Raw genomic sequence first — 15,183 nt, 5'->3', positions numbered from 1 at the left:
TCAAAAAGATACACAGTGCACCTTCAATGGACTCTTTGTAAAACTCAAAAGCATGCAAAATTGTGTATTAAATCTAATATGAAAGAAAAGAACCATGTTACACCACAGGTACCGAGATTCAATTCCCATTATGTCATTAACTCGATGACAAATGTTTAAAGGTCCTATATTGTGCAAAATTACTCTTGAGAGCTTTAAACCAGGTCAGAATGGTGTTACTGCATCAAAAAGAGTTGTGTTTTGTTTCATTCACACATGTTTGCGTAACCCTGCATTATTAGAAGCAGTAGTTTTCATGTTAACAGTCACCTTTTACCTTTTATTCAGTAGAGATTGGCAATTCCAGGGCTGAAATCATCCAAACCATTCTAGTGAAGGTGTATGGAGTTGAAAAACACAGTGGAGCACTTCCTGTATTACCACATGAAATAATATGCGGAACAGTTTAAGAGAAGAACTCAGTCTAAATATGCAGGGTGTTACGCCACATGCTTCCCAGTCCTCCTAAAGTAGGGTGACCATATTTCCGTTTGTGAAAACCCGGACACCTTACCGGGGGCGGGGTGTGGGGCCTAGATATTGAGCTACTCTCACCTCGCAACCTGTGCACATGGCCTCCCACTTGTCCCGGAAAACGGAGAATTTCTTGTGCAAGTCATTGTTAAATGCCCATTTGCCCTTCGGCATGTTGCAGACTGACTGACTGTTTGTTTGAAAACGACAGGACAGGTCAGGACCCAAAACATGGACATTTCCGGGGAAAAACGGACATTTGGTCACCCTATCTTATAGGCGAGTTTCATTGTTGACAAAATCGTGCGTTGCATGCTGGGAATTATTTTGGTCGGCGGCAAGAAACACTAATTCAACATGAGGGACGGAGAGAGAAAGCACGTAAAGGGTATTGATCCCGGTTATTTATCCACTCTAAAGACAGAGGACCGAAGACGATTTGACCAGAAATTGGTCATAAGCATCGATGGATGACAAATCACCCTTTTCAACCCCTACAAAAGGTGGACCAAACCAAATTTCTGTTCGGAATCACCAAGTACCAGGCTAAATATTCACTTTGGCGATATCCACAATGACTTCTTGGAAACTCCTGGGCCATTCACAGCAGAAAAGATGAAAGCCTCCAAGAGTCTCGATGTGATGTTGAACTTGTTGGAGTCCACGGTTTGTTAGGATCTTCTACGTTTGCTCTGCAGATGTTTGAAAGTCATTTAATTCGCCGTTAGCGGTTCTTTTCACTCAGAATACGAAAAAGACATTGTCCTTCTTTCGTGCTTCTGTTTGTGCATAATGCAGCAGGAATTTACCATTATCGGGGATAAATACGTGAGGTTACGCACTGTTTGACCGCTATCGTGTTTCTTGCCTCCGACCAAAATATTTCCCAGTATGCAACACGGGCTTTTAATAACAATGACGTCAGCTGAAACTCGCCTATAGCCATATATGTTTAAGTCCCTTCCCAAGCTTTCCAACCCTCCATCTTCCAGACCCATGTTGTGATTGGTGGATTCAGTTCAAGCCAGCACCTGGGTTCCTTCCAGCTGATTGGTGTATTGCCCTAACACCTGGCCAATCCTGGGCCTACTCCTGCAGCTGCCACACCTATAAAAGGACCCGCCCACTGCCGCTAATGGCTGCTGGTCTATCTGTGAGCTGAATTTGACATTTGTGGTGTCTCTTGTGTTGCTTTATTTAACTTGGTGTTTGAGACACTAGTAATCCTTGTGACTTTGAAGAGACTTGTTTGTTATGTTGTTTTTGTGTTAATATAATTTGTACAATTTAATTCTGTCACTTTTAGTTATGCATTTAGCTCCTCTGTTTCGAGCCTCTTTTTGTTAATCCTTGTAAATATCATCTGTTATTTTTACCTTTACATTCCTTTTAAATAAATTATAACTTTATTTTTACCATTTTATATCTTGGTTCTTTTGTTACTTTCCCTGTCCTTGGCAGAGCTGCGTTCGTAACACAGGGTTAAACATGTATGAATTAAACAAAACACAACTCCAGGTATATCTGTGATGAGGAAACAACATTATAACACAGCGTAAATAAACACAACCATGAACTGTAAGGCCATTTCAAGTCCGAGATGAAACCTTGGATCTTGTTTTATCTGGTCCATTCAAACAAAGCCGCCAACATCTGTAACGTATCACCCTTTCTCAAACTATAGCAGCATTCTTTAAAAACATAAAGCAATCAGCGCATGAACGAAGCAACAGAGCGTGTGAGGAGAGCTATATGAAGAGAAAGAAACACCTCCACCACTACTGATTCTGCCTCATAATCTATTGGTCCAGACCCAAAACAAATCAGGGCTCTAGCTGAGTGCACGCCGCAGATGTGAAAGAACAAACCCAACTGTCAGCAGCCATCTCGGAGTTCATCCATTCCAACGCCGCACATAAGGAAGCCTTGACATCCGAAACGTAAATAACATTTTATATAAAGCAGTGTGTTTCTGGGAAAGCATGATGATTCATAGCACAGGGCCCGGTAAGTGAAACTGCACTCCACTTCTACGCTCTGAGATTTCTAATGAGGTAAAAGTGGACATTGTACTGAAGGAATCGCCTCGTTCATAACTGATGGTATATTATTTCTGATCAATCATTCCTCCAGTTGTATTTTAGCTCTAGGATGATGTGTTTGGGAGAGTTAAAGGATTTTACTTTCTTCAAATAAGCAGGGACAATATCAGATGACATGAAATACGGACTGTCAAAATGATTCATGAGGTACGCTGAAAATTCCTTGTTGTATCTTAAAAGTTTCTAGAGAATTTATTTGCTCTGTAGTGAAGAAAACGTATAGCAACATGTAATGCTGAATTGTTGAAATGTTCCTTTCAGATCAGCATCTGCAATCCATATGATTTAGAGTCGAATAAATGCAAATGTATTAAAGGGACAGTGCAGAATTTTGGACATAGGACCTTTTCCTAGTGAGCCAGAGTGTTGGAGACGTGTGGAGACACTTTTTTTTTAATATTCCATCCAGTCCTTGTATTTGCAGAGGTCACTGGCAGAGGTGTGGACTTGCAAGTCGTGACTTGAACTCAAATCAGACTTGAGTCACTATTTTAAGGATCTGAGACTTAACTTGATAAAACTGACTAAGACTTGGGACTCAGCTTGGACTTGAAGTCAGTGACTTGAGAAACACTTTTAAATCTGAATTCTTTCTATTCTGACCATAATGATTCACACTAAAATCTTGTCAAGACATTTAAAAAGGAAAGATTAACTAAAGGAATTTCAAAATTTTTTACATACTCTATAAATAATCATATATAAATATGCAATGATTTCTTTAAATACAATTTAACTTAAAATTCATAGAAATTTCAAATAATCTAATAATCTGCTTTGGTTTAAAGACTCGAATGAAATGACTCAAAGCAGGTAGCTTGGACTTGACTTGGACTTATGGGCCACTGACTCGAGACTCGACTTGGACTTGACTGTATTTGACTTGGGACATGACTCAGACTTGAGGTCAAAGGCTTGAGACTTACTTGAGAATTGCAAAACAAAGACTTGGTCCCACCTCTGGTCGCTGGTGCTAGGCTAGTGCATGTCCATATTTATCCTGCCACTAAAAACAATCTTACCCAGAATAATGTTTGAAATAAAACTAACCTTGCATCACATGAATCGTTGCATGTTGAGGGACGATTTTCTCAGCAGCAGCGGAATTTTACTTTGCTGGTAAAATAGGTGCTGGGTGATATCAGTCCACCACTGCCAAACTTTGTATCAGGAAGTACAACTCTCTGCTGCTGCTTAGACATAAATCCTTCAAATGCAAGACTGATTTTACTTCCAAATTATTCTATCAACACAGACATTCACATGGACAGTCTGGTGTAATAACAGATTTGTGTTTTGTGGAGTGGGTAAGAGTTTTTAGTGGCAGGATAACTATGGCCATTGACATGCACTAGCCTAGCACCAGTGACCTCTGCAAATACAAGGACTGGATGGAATATTTTAAAAAGTGTCTCCACACGTCTCCAACACTCTGGCTCACTAGAAAATGAGGCCCTATGTCCAAAATTCCAGACTGTCCCTTTAATACATCTGATGTCATCGACTTTACCTGGAGATCTGATACTAACTGTAGGCTCTACTCTGTCTGAAGCCTCTGTTTCTCAAATTAGACTTTAATCTGAGCTTTTGCTTTGCTGAAAGTTACATTGCATTTTGAGTGAAAGTCTTTATACTGCACCACAACATCTGTACTTATTTGAAGGACTCAAAACCTGGAGTTTTGTTTTGTTTCATTCACACATGTTTAACACACAAACCCCGCATATTTAGGGTTTAGATTTCTTCTCTTAAACAGAAAACACCACCTTGTAATGCCATGTAGTAATACAGAAAGTGCTCCATTGTGTTTTTAAACTCTGTACACCTTCACTAGAATCATTTGGATAATTTCAGCCCTGGAATCTGCACTGAGCAAAAGGTAAAAGGAGCTGTTGACTTGAAAACTACCTCTAAATCACATTGGGACAGAGCATTTTGAGCTTTGGAAATGCAGACAGACTAATAATAAAGGATTACTCAGACATGTGTGAATGAAACAAAACACAACTTCAGATACAGAGCAAAATATAGGACCTTGAATGATTCTGAAAATGATTTTAGCTCTGATGTAGCCAGACTAATAACAAAGGATTACTCGAACGTGTGAATGAAACAAAACACAACTCCAGGTACATTTTTGAGGCGGTAACAACATTCTAACATGGCTTAAAGCTCGCAATTCAAGTCAGTTTTGCATAACATAGGACCTTTTAACTAGAGAAATATATCATCCAGTATTAAAATGTCTGCGTGGATGTCAACTCTTATACGAAAACTGTTGCAAAACACGAGACCCCTTCTGAAAACTAAAGGCACAAATGATTAAGACTGACACGCTGACTCCCAAATCCATGTGGTAGAACTTGTGATGATAAGCCTGCAGACTGATTACATATTAGGGGCTCAAGTACGAGTCCGAAATGACAGTTTGATGAGAGGCGTTTGAAGAAGAAACAGCACAGAGGGGCCGAATCTGGAGCTTGTTCTAATAATAATAATAGCGTGTGTGGTGTTGCGTGCATGTGTGTGTTTAGACTTTGTGGTCCGCTGAATACACAGGCCTATCTGACAAAAGACCCCAGGACGGCTCTGATTGGCTGCTCTGATCCATGTTAAATCCATATGGAGTGAGAGAAAACTGCTGTAGAATAACGTTTAGACCAGCCCGTATTGAGTGCATTCCTGCTTTTATTGTATATGATGTAAGCCACTCTCCATTGTAACCTGTTGACCTTTTGTACGATGGTTCTCAGCTGTTTGAAAAGCCAACCAAAAAGCTTAAAGTAAACACAGATATTTAGGTCTTATCTCTCCATTCATCCCTCCTTCTGGCACACCCGCACTGGACTCTTGATTAGTTGTTTTTTTTTTTTACAGTGCGCCTCAAAGTGTTTTACAGTGGGGGATTGGCCCGAGCCTGATTTACAAGAGCCTGAGCTGGTACATTTCCCTCCGCTCTCCACAAGTGAGTGTTTATCATTAAAAAGAGGCCGATATCCGCAGCTGAGCCACGCTTTCAACCAGATTAGACGCTTTAAAAGGTCAGGGCTGTAAAAAGAAAATACAGTGGTGAAATAAATGGCTTAAATCGCAAGGCAAATGTGTGTATTACAAGTATATGTAGCGTGTTTGAGTGAGATTGAAGGATCTAGTTTCTCACTCTTCTGTCTGATAAAACCTGTACGATGGGAGGGTGATAAAGCTGCAATTCATATCGTGATCCAGTTTGTACTTTGCAGCTGACGTCATCAACATTCCCCAGGGGGTGTGATGCTAATTGTAGGCTCTGCTCTGTCTGGGGCTCTATTAGACTTTAAGCCATCCTTTATTTAATACAATGTAAGCATAAAAACTGACTTAGCTGTTACTACGTTACCATGTAACAATAATAATAATAATAATCAACTTCATATTGCACTTTTCTGGACACTCAAAGACGCTTTACAGAACATTATTCATTCACTCCACACTCAGTAACATAACTTTTTCATTGGAGTGTCCGTGACCTGACATACATTATTGCTGTCCCATCTCTCCATAGATCTGACCTGTAATTTAACTTAGTGCTGTGTCTTGTTTCTTTACATGGATATACATAACTTTAATGGCAAACTTTGGAACAATCAGGTGACATACCCTCGACCAGAAAAGTTACACAATGTGCCTTTAGTAAACAGAAAAGCACAATATAAAACAGTATTAACATCCATTCATCCATTTTCTTCCACTTATCCAGGGTCTAAGTAGGAACTTTCTTCACCTCGGACACTTCCTCCAGTTCCTCCAGGGCGACAGCTAAGAGACATAGTCCCCCCAGTGTGTCCTGGGCGGGACATGCCTGAGCCACCTCAGCTGACTCCTCTCGACGTGGAGGAGCAGCGGCTCTACTCCGAGCTCCTCCCGTGTGATTGAGCTCCTCACCCTGTCTCTAAGGGAGCGCCCAGCCACCCTGCGGAGGAAACTCTTATCCTTTTGATCATTATCCAAAGCTCATGACCATAGGTGAGGGAAGGACTGTAGAGTTAACGGGAAACCTCTTCACCACAATGGTTCGATAGAGCGACTGCCTCACTGCCGACGCTGCACCGGTCCTCCTGTCAATCTTACACTCCAATCCTCACCCTTATAATCCATCCAAATTGGCAGACGCAGTTTCCAAACACAATTACATTTTATATCTTGCCCACCCCTGACTTGTAGCGATTACCAGATGGGCTCAGAAGGGGCCACACAAATGAACCTGAGTTTGTAATAAAATGGCAATGGGGCGCTCGTAGGATTTGCAACAGGAGGGTAGTGCAGTTCACCGTGAACTATGGCAATAACAAGTCCCTCTAGTGTTGTTACGATTCTGTAACTCGATGATAGAATGACATTTTCAACATTAAATAATATAGTAATAATCTCTTTTCTATTACCATATTCTAAAGCTATTCAGGAAAGGTTCATTTTGGTCCTTTTTTGGTATGGTAAGACTTTTGATACTAGTTTTATTACAGATTCGAATGTGATTTTTGATCATTTTCACAACCCCAGGTCCAACTATACAATATCAGTCCCTGTTTTGACTCACTTTGGCTTTTTTAGTCTATATAAGTAACAAAGAAGCTCCAGTACATGCCATGGAGGTTAGGTTTCCCAAAAGTTGCCTAATAGCTTTTTACATAATCGACAAATAACTCCAGCAGACAACGTTAGGTAACTTCTCATGTCTTCATATAAGGCCGTTTTTGTCTTGCATTTCTTTTTATTGGGTGAATCAAAGCAAACTCCCAAACGCAGCCTCCACACATTTCATTAAGATGTTTCAGATCAGAGCTAATCACCTAGCAACCCGACAATACACAGCGCTATAAACACTGACCAATCTTATTCACATTAGGAACTATTGCATTAGAAACGGCATTGGGGCTGCGTTTACTCTTTCCTCTTAAATCGCTAATCTTAAAGCAGATGTTTGAGTTCAAGTGAAAGTGGTAGTATTGTAAGTCTTGTTGTGTAACTTTAAACTCGCGTATTTGTCTCTTCTCGTGCCAGTTTCTGTCCATCCCTGCGTGCAATCTGATGCCTACCGAGCGCTTTATTTAACTTCAGCTTTAGTTAAAAGACCTCCATAAAACTTTTAATGGTGGAGTGATTTCCAACTCGGCCAGGAACCAAAAGTCAAATCTTAATTAAAGGAGTTTAGTGTCATGCAAGTTTGTCTGATTTGTGTCTGCGGTCTTTTGGAATTGAAATGTTTGAAAGAGTTTATTTGGTTTATTTCTATTTCCACTCTTTAAACGGAGACGTGGGGAGTACTCAGGTAAATTTACGTGATTAACTTTTAAAAGAACTTGTACTTTTTAGAGCAATTTTCTAGAAACACTCCTACTTGAATAATATTTAGTACACTTACTTGAATAAATGTTTTGGGTACTCTTAAATGACAAAAACTTTATGTTGCACCTTCAGATATATGTATTTAGTTTGTCTCATTTTCGTGTCTATCCTTTCAAAATACCAGATTTTGTGCATAATTTAATGTCTATTCCCCAAATAACTTTAAATTAGACTTCAAAATTACTCTTACTTGAGTTAAAGTTCTCCCAAATACGTTTTCACTTTTACTTGGAGTAACTTCTTGAACCATAACTTTGTACTTCTACTTGAGTAATATTATTTTGAAGTACTAATAATAATCTTTTTGACTCCTCTACCCACCTCTGTTGGTTTGGTTTCTTCCAGCTTTTTCTGTAGGTTGGTGATTTAAAATGCACGACAAGGAAGCAGGTTTTTGGCTCTCTCTCTTCACAGAATGAATGTGTTGATTGATGAGTTTCTTGTGGGTCGTTAGTGTCTTCCATTAACCTAAAGCATGCTCTGTAGTCTAGTCTAATCTTATCCATGCCTGATAAAATACAGCTCAAGAGACAGGGAGTTTTTTGAGATTAACAATGAAAGAAGAGTCAACACACAATTAAAACTGCCCTGGTGATTAAGACTGAAATGATACAGATCAGAGAATAAGAAGGATCTGTTTTTTTCTGCCTTGATTAAAAAGGGTCTTTTTTTTTTACAATGTGACACAACAGAATCTAAAAACTGTATTATGTTTGCAGTCTTGTGCATAGATTAAACTGTCTGAAGTTAAGATTTTGCACACTAACTCTAACTGTACAATGTTTCATAAACTAATTTTAAAGGGGCTATAGTACCATATTTTCCAGACTATAATAATAATTTTGCTCCGGAGTATAAGTTGCACTGGCCAAAAAATGTGTAATGAAGAAGAAAAAATATATATAAGTCGCACTTTTTGGGGGAAATGTATTTTATAAAGTCAGAGACCAGGAACTGACATTTCATCTTGAAAGGCAAGTTGTAGAAAAAAAAAAAAATAGAACAGAGAACAACAGACTGTCACATATGAACAGTTCTTCAGATAATTATAGCATAAACAACAGAACAGAACAAGTTTACTAAACTCTCTGTCTCACTCCAAATCACTAAATCCATTGAATTCTTCATCCTTTGTGTCACTTCTGAGCAAATCTGTGACGTCCGGAGGTAAACGGAGCCCCTTTTCCTCTTCTGTGTAGCTGTGGTCAGACTCAGCATCAGTTCCAGTTAGAATTATTTCTGAATCCCGACAGGATGATTTCGGTGTCACTGAAGTCCAGGCTTTGTCGATCCATTCAGTGACTTCCAGGAAAGTTGCATGATGCACCCTCCCGGCTGCCGTGAAGTTGTGTTTTCCATCCCTGCTTTCTCACTCACTCCAAACTTTCTTTCTGCTGCTTCATTACAGTTTTCGGCTGCGTATTTCACTACTTGCAGCAGGACAGCATTTTTTTGTGCAAGAGACATGTGCAGTAGAGCAAAGCGACAGTGGCACAGGAGTAATAGGAGTTGCAGATACTGGCACACAAGCCTAGAGCACCCTAATATATAAGTTGCATGGGAGTATAAGTATAAACCATGAGCCATCCGAGAAATATGGTACGCTATTTTCTGGTCTATATAAAGTTGTTTCCTCATCACAAACATACCTGGAGTTGTGTTTTGTTTCATTTTCACACGTTTAACACACAAATCCTGCATATTTATAAGGCGTTCTTCTCTCAAATGGAAAACACTGTTCCACCTTGTGATGCCATGTGCTAATACAGGAAGTGCTCCACTGTGTTTTTAAACTCCATACATCTTCACTTGAATCATTTCAGCCCTGGGAATTGGAAATCTGTACTGAACTAAAGATTAAAAGTAGCTGTTAACTTGAAAACTACCGCTACCGCCATGGAGCTTTGGAGATGTCAACAAACTAATGCTCAAATATGTGTGAATGAAACAAAACACAACTCCACTTCTGTTTTAATGAAGTAATAAGAGAATAACATGACTTAAAGCTCACAAGAGTCAATTTAGTGATATCTAGGACCTTTAGTGTCACGGTGAAGACATGTGCCTCTTTTCCAGCTTTAGTTAGCACATTCAATACACCATTCTGTGCGTGTTTATCGTGCATGCAGGACTAAGATTTGCATCGTCTGTGGCCCAGCTGTAGTTTACACATTCCACAAAAGAACATGCAGACACTTTCAGAGCCATTAGCTATAAACACATTACAACTGATCTCCAAACTGTGGCCAGAATGAACCTTCGGGAGTACAAATCAGACATTCATCAAAACAGGAAACCATTCTCGTCAACTTTAGATACATGGCTCACAAAACAGTGCTATCAATGTAACATTAAAATGCTCTGGCTGAGTAGTTCATTGTCTTTTGTTCTGTTGAAGTGGAAAATTGTGTAAAAATAACTTAAATATACAAAATTAATGCTGTGAACAAGCAAGTTTACCCCTGAATAAAAGACGAAATTTGCATCTTCACCATGTGTGGAGTGACATTCTGTTTTGCAATATGGGAATGGAAAGCCAAAACACATTAGAGCTGAACAGTATTAACTGACTTGTGCTGATAAAGTATTTATTAGTGAAGTATACAGTAAGTTACATATTTTTGTAGGTAGAAACAAACTCTATCCACCAGGACTCTAAACTGACTTACAAAACAAAACAAAAAATACAAAACCACTAAAAGAATTGTTGAGTGTAGGTCACCAGGGCCTGTTACAAGCCAGATCTGTGGAGAGGCAGGCCCACTCACAGTAAGACTACATATGTTTTCAATGTTTTTTTGAGCAATAACAAAGGCCTGCAACTGAATAGATGTGAAACCTACGAGGCAAACGTATCCATGGACATAAGCAGGTATCCATTATGCTTTATACTCATACTTTGAGCAAAAATGTAAACCCACCTTATGATTGCAGCTCGTAGCAAGATATGATAAAGTATAAAATATTATAAAATATTTTAGATAATTTCTGATACAAAAGTAGCTCAGCTGGTAGAGCGTTTGTCTGATCCAAAAGTTGGTGATTTGAATCCCGCTCTCAACATAAACATCATCAGTTGACTGGTCAAATCCACTGACCCAAATTTTGGCTGGTGTGATTCCAGCACCCATAGATGAATGCTGTTGATGTGTCCTCAGGCAAGACACTTAGCCCACCTCGCCCCCAGTGTCTGTGTACCCTGGTGTATGAATGGGAAAGTGGTTCTTTGTTGTAAAGAGCTTTGAATGCCTTGAAGGTGGAAAAGTGCTATATAAAAATGTGACCACTTTGGAGCTGACGTCATCAACATTTCCTGGGGGTGTGATGTTAACTGTAAGCACTGCTCTGTCTGAGGCTTTGTTAGACTTTAATCTGATCTTTATTTTAATGCAATCTGACCAGAAAGAACTGATTTAACTGGAACTACAGCCAATAGTTTTTCCCAGTAGTTAGTCCCTCTCACTTTTTTGTTGAAAATCAAACACCTAAACATGACCATTAACTCCTCTTCCTAAAAACGTGTTGTTTAAACCCATTTTGTATTTTTTCTTGAGTTTACAGACAATCTTAAAATGCACCAGGGGACTGAGAGCCAGCACACTGTGAACATGTGACCTACACCTGTTACTTTAAATCTGCACTGTGATATCCATCTCGAGTTTGCCCTGATGAAGGCTGAAGGGTTGAAACGCTTTAGTGTGATTTTAACTTTATCTGCCATGTGGTATTAAAGGCTTTTAATTATTTTGTACTGTTTGAGTGACTCAGTGTTTTGAACTTTGTATTTGAGGCTGGTCCCTCCGCTGAAGACCACCGAAAGGACAATTCTACAGGTGTAACGATATCCAAGTCTCACGATACGATATTGTCCCGGTACGAACCTCACGATATGACATTTATTGCGATATTGTGGGAAAGCTCACGATATGGTGGGGAGGCTCATGATTAGGAATGTAGCGATATCCAAACCTCTCCGTACGATATTTTCACGATACACATTTCACGGTACGATATTTATTGTGATATTTTGTGGAGGCTAATATGATACTTTTTCCTCTTAACCCTCTCAGGCTCAAATTAAGTTTTAGTAACAGGAAAAAATCTGATATTTGGGGAAATTATCATATGGGGTAGTAACACTGAAGACTGAAAATGATATGAACACTAACTTTATGTGTATACCACTTTTCATAACAATGAAAACATAAAGCACAGTGTAACAGCTTTACAGTGGCAGAACAACATCACTTTTTCATGTGGTGCTCCAAGAAACAATTTTTATCCTTTGTAAATCACAAAAGTACTTTGCACTTCTGGCAGGCCTTTTGTGTGTAGTGATTCTTGCACAATCTACATCGTCCACGTTTGTCAGTATGGATGTGAAAAAAAGACTCCTGAGTAAAAAAAGCTCATAAAATATAGATTTGGTGTAAGTAGGTAATTGGCATTTAGCTGTTGCAAAACTGCAACGCCTGCCTGGAGAGGGTTAAAATGCCTTGACAAGACTTAATCCAAAGAACTAAGACTTAAAAGTGCTTAGAACTGTTATTTCTTCTTGTAGTCTGCACTGAAATGGAGCAAAGGATCATGGTCTATGTAGTTATTTGTCTTTTTTAGCTGTTGCTGCACCATAACTCTTAATTTAAGCAAAGACACTAGTAATTTGATATATTGTGATGGTCCATGATATTATTGTGAGAACTTTGACGATACTATCTCACGATATTTCGATTATTGTTACATCCCTAGACAATTCTGCGCAATTTCTGTATTTCCAAGTAGCACTCCTGCCTCCCACAGTTTAGCAGAATCTTAAAATGTCTTTGTGTTTCCATTATATCGCGGGTAAACATTCCACCAGTACACCTAAACGTAAAACACCCCCAGCATGAGTATCAGTGCTGTATGAGTCCAATGTTCCTGACTTCAAACAGGATCCACCGATGCCTTATCCTGACTGATACCTGCATCTTGGCTTTTCTAAAATGAGTCCTTGTGTTTCTGTGTGAAGGACCACCGCCCCTCCCCCTCCTCCTTCTCTCTATCCCCCCACATAATTAGGGTCTGATCTTATCGCCCCCTCCTCTTTCATCTCCCCCTGAAGAATGCCTGTTTATCTAAGCATCCTGCGCAGATAGGCCCGGGACAAAGACGGCTTTTGTCTCATCAAAGTTTGCATCAGAGTTTTTGATTTACGGGCACGCATACAAACATGGCAGTATATTTCCTCACGTTATTTTGACAGGTTTAGGTTTCAGGAATCATTCTATCATCTCCTGTGTGAAAAGGGAAAATATTTGGGTGAAGGTTGGTTCTATTTTGGGCGTAAGATGGTAAGTGATACAGGGACAGCGAGGAGTGAAGGGAGTGAAGCGATGTTATGTTAAGACATTTCAATTTACGCAAGGTATTTACTTTAATTAATCTGCCGCAGAAATAGCTCAAAGTGAGGGTTTCCATGTCAATAAATATTTAGTTATGGACGGTTTTTGTACCACCTTACTAAATATTAGCTTCTTGAAGTTAAGAAAGTTAATTCAGTATCAAATTAATGTCTAAATTAACAGATATGACCTTTTTGGGGGACACGGTTTGACCTATGACCCTTGTTGTTTCATTATTTCATTATTGCTTTTATATATTAGTCATACACATAGTTTATTTAATTTAAAGGGCCAGTATTACATATGTTATGATGTTTTTTCCTCATCACAAACAGACCTGGATTTGTGTTTTGTTTCATTCATGTGATGCCATGTGGTAATACAGAAAGTGCTCCATACACCTTCACTAAAATAATTTAATTTCAGACCTGGAATGGCCGATCTGTACTAAACTAAAGATAAAGACAGCTGTTAACTTGAGATGTAGACAGATTAATAATAAAGGGTTACTCAAACATGTGTGAATGAAAGAAAACACAACTCCACGTAAGTTTTTGATGAGGTAACAACATTTTAACACGGCTCACAAGAGTTAGTTTTGAGTAATATCGGACCTTTAAGATATTAGAAATCTCCAGCAGTGGGTTTCAGAGGGATAAAAATGAAGGGCAGTTACCAAAACAATTAAAAATTCTGAACAATATTATATCTGTAGCGTCCCTGCTAGATGAATAAAGTGTACAACTGGATGTGTACAGCAGCCGTCATCTTTATTGTCCGTATTGCACATGCAACCACCGTAAGAGCTAAAAACATACAGTGAATTAATAGCAATCAAAACAAACAAAATCCAACAGAGTAACAGAATAGAGATACTTTTTTTCCCCATTCAGCCAGGAGCAAAAGTATACGGAAAGACCGTCCATAAAGTTATACCTTTTTCCCCGCCATGTCCATCAAAATATTTACATACACACATAAAAGATGATAAACTGCAGTCCCGCAAACTAAATATGAGTATAAAGTAAAATATATAAATGATTAATGTTCGCCTATCATACATCATTTGAGCTGGGTATTTTAATCGGCATTAATAAAAACATTTTAAGCAGCCTTAACTTGAGGATGTGATCTAATCTTGGGCACATTTTAGACAATTCCTTTCCTCTTCTCTGTGTTTAGAGCTTAAAAAAGTGAACGTCCGCGTCTTGCAGGATTTGCGGATGGGAGCGGGATGAAATATTGTAGATGCAGGCGGGAGCGGGCATGAAAACTACAATTCTTTGCGGGTGCAGATGGGAAAATGTAAATTCTGTCCCGCGCAGATCTCTAATCTCAAAAAATCGATGGGTTTCAGAGTGATAAAAATGAAGGGCACTTATCAAAGCAAAAAACAAAAAATTCAGAACAAAATATCATATCTTTTCAACAATCGAAATCCTTAAAAATGACACAGGTGACTGAAAAACATTATGGATTTTAGTGGAATCAAATCAAGCACATCTGAACAATTTGAAGTTATATATTTCATTGTGCTGCGTGATTCAAGAAGAGATGTATACTGCATTTGAGACACATGTACTTTAGGTTATTCTAGGACAGAACACGTTCTTCCACTTAACTCTCAGCTTTCTATCATCCCTCCAAAATGGCAGCCAGTGATCCTCCTCGGTCTGCGTGGGTCTGGTAACACGGCTCCCTGGTGCACGTTAAATGGATGGGTGTAGCTCAGTCCTTGGACCTAATGCATGTTCACCAGCCAAAGAAGACTTCCAACAGCTCAAGAGGGAAACATAAGACAA

The sequence above is a fragment of the Boleophthalmus pectinirostris genome, unplaced genomic scaffold (assembly GCF_026225935.1).
Source record: "Boleophthalmus pectinirostris isolate CB_2022bp ecotype Guang Dong unplaced genomic scaffold, ASM2622593v1 HiC_scaffold_5, whole genome shotgun sequence".
NCBI lineage: Eukaryota > Metazoa > Chordata > Actinopteri > Gobiiformes > Gobiidae > Boleophthalmus > Boleophthalmus pectinirostris.
Note: the sequence above shows the minus strand (reverse complement) of the source record.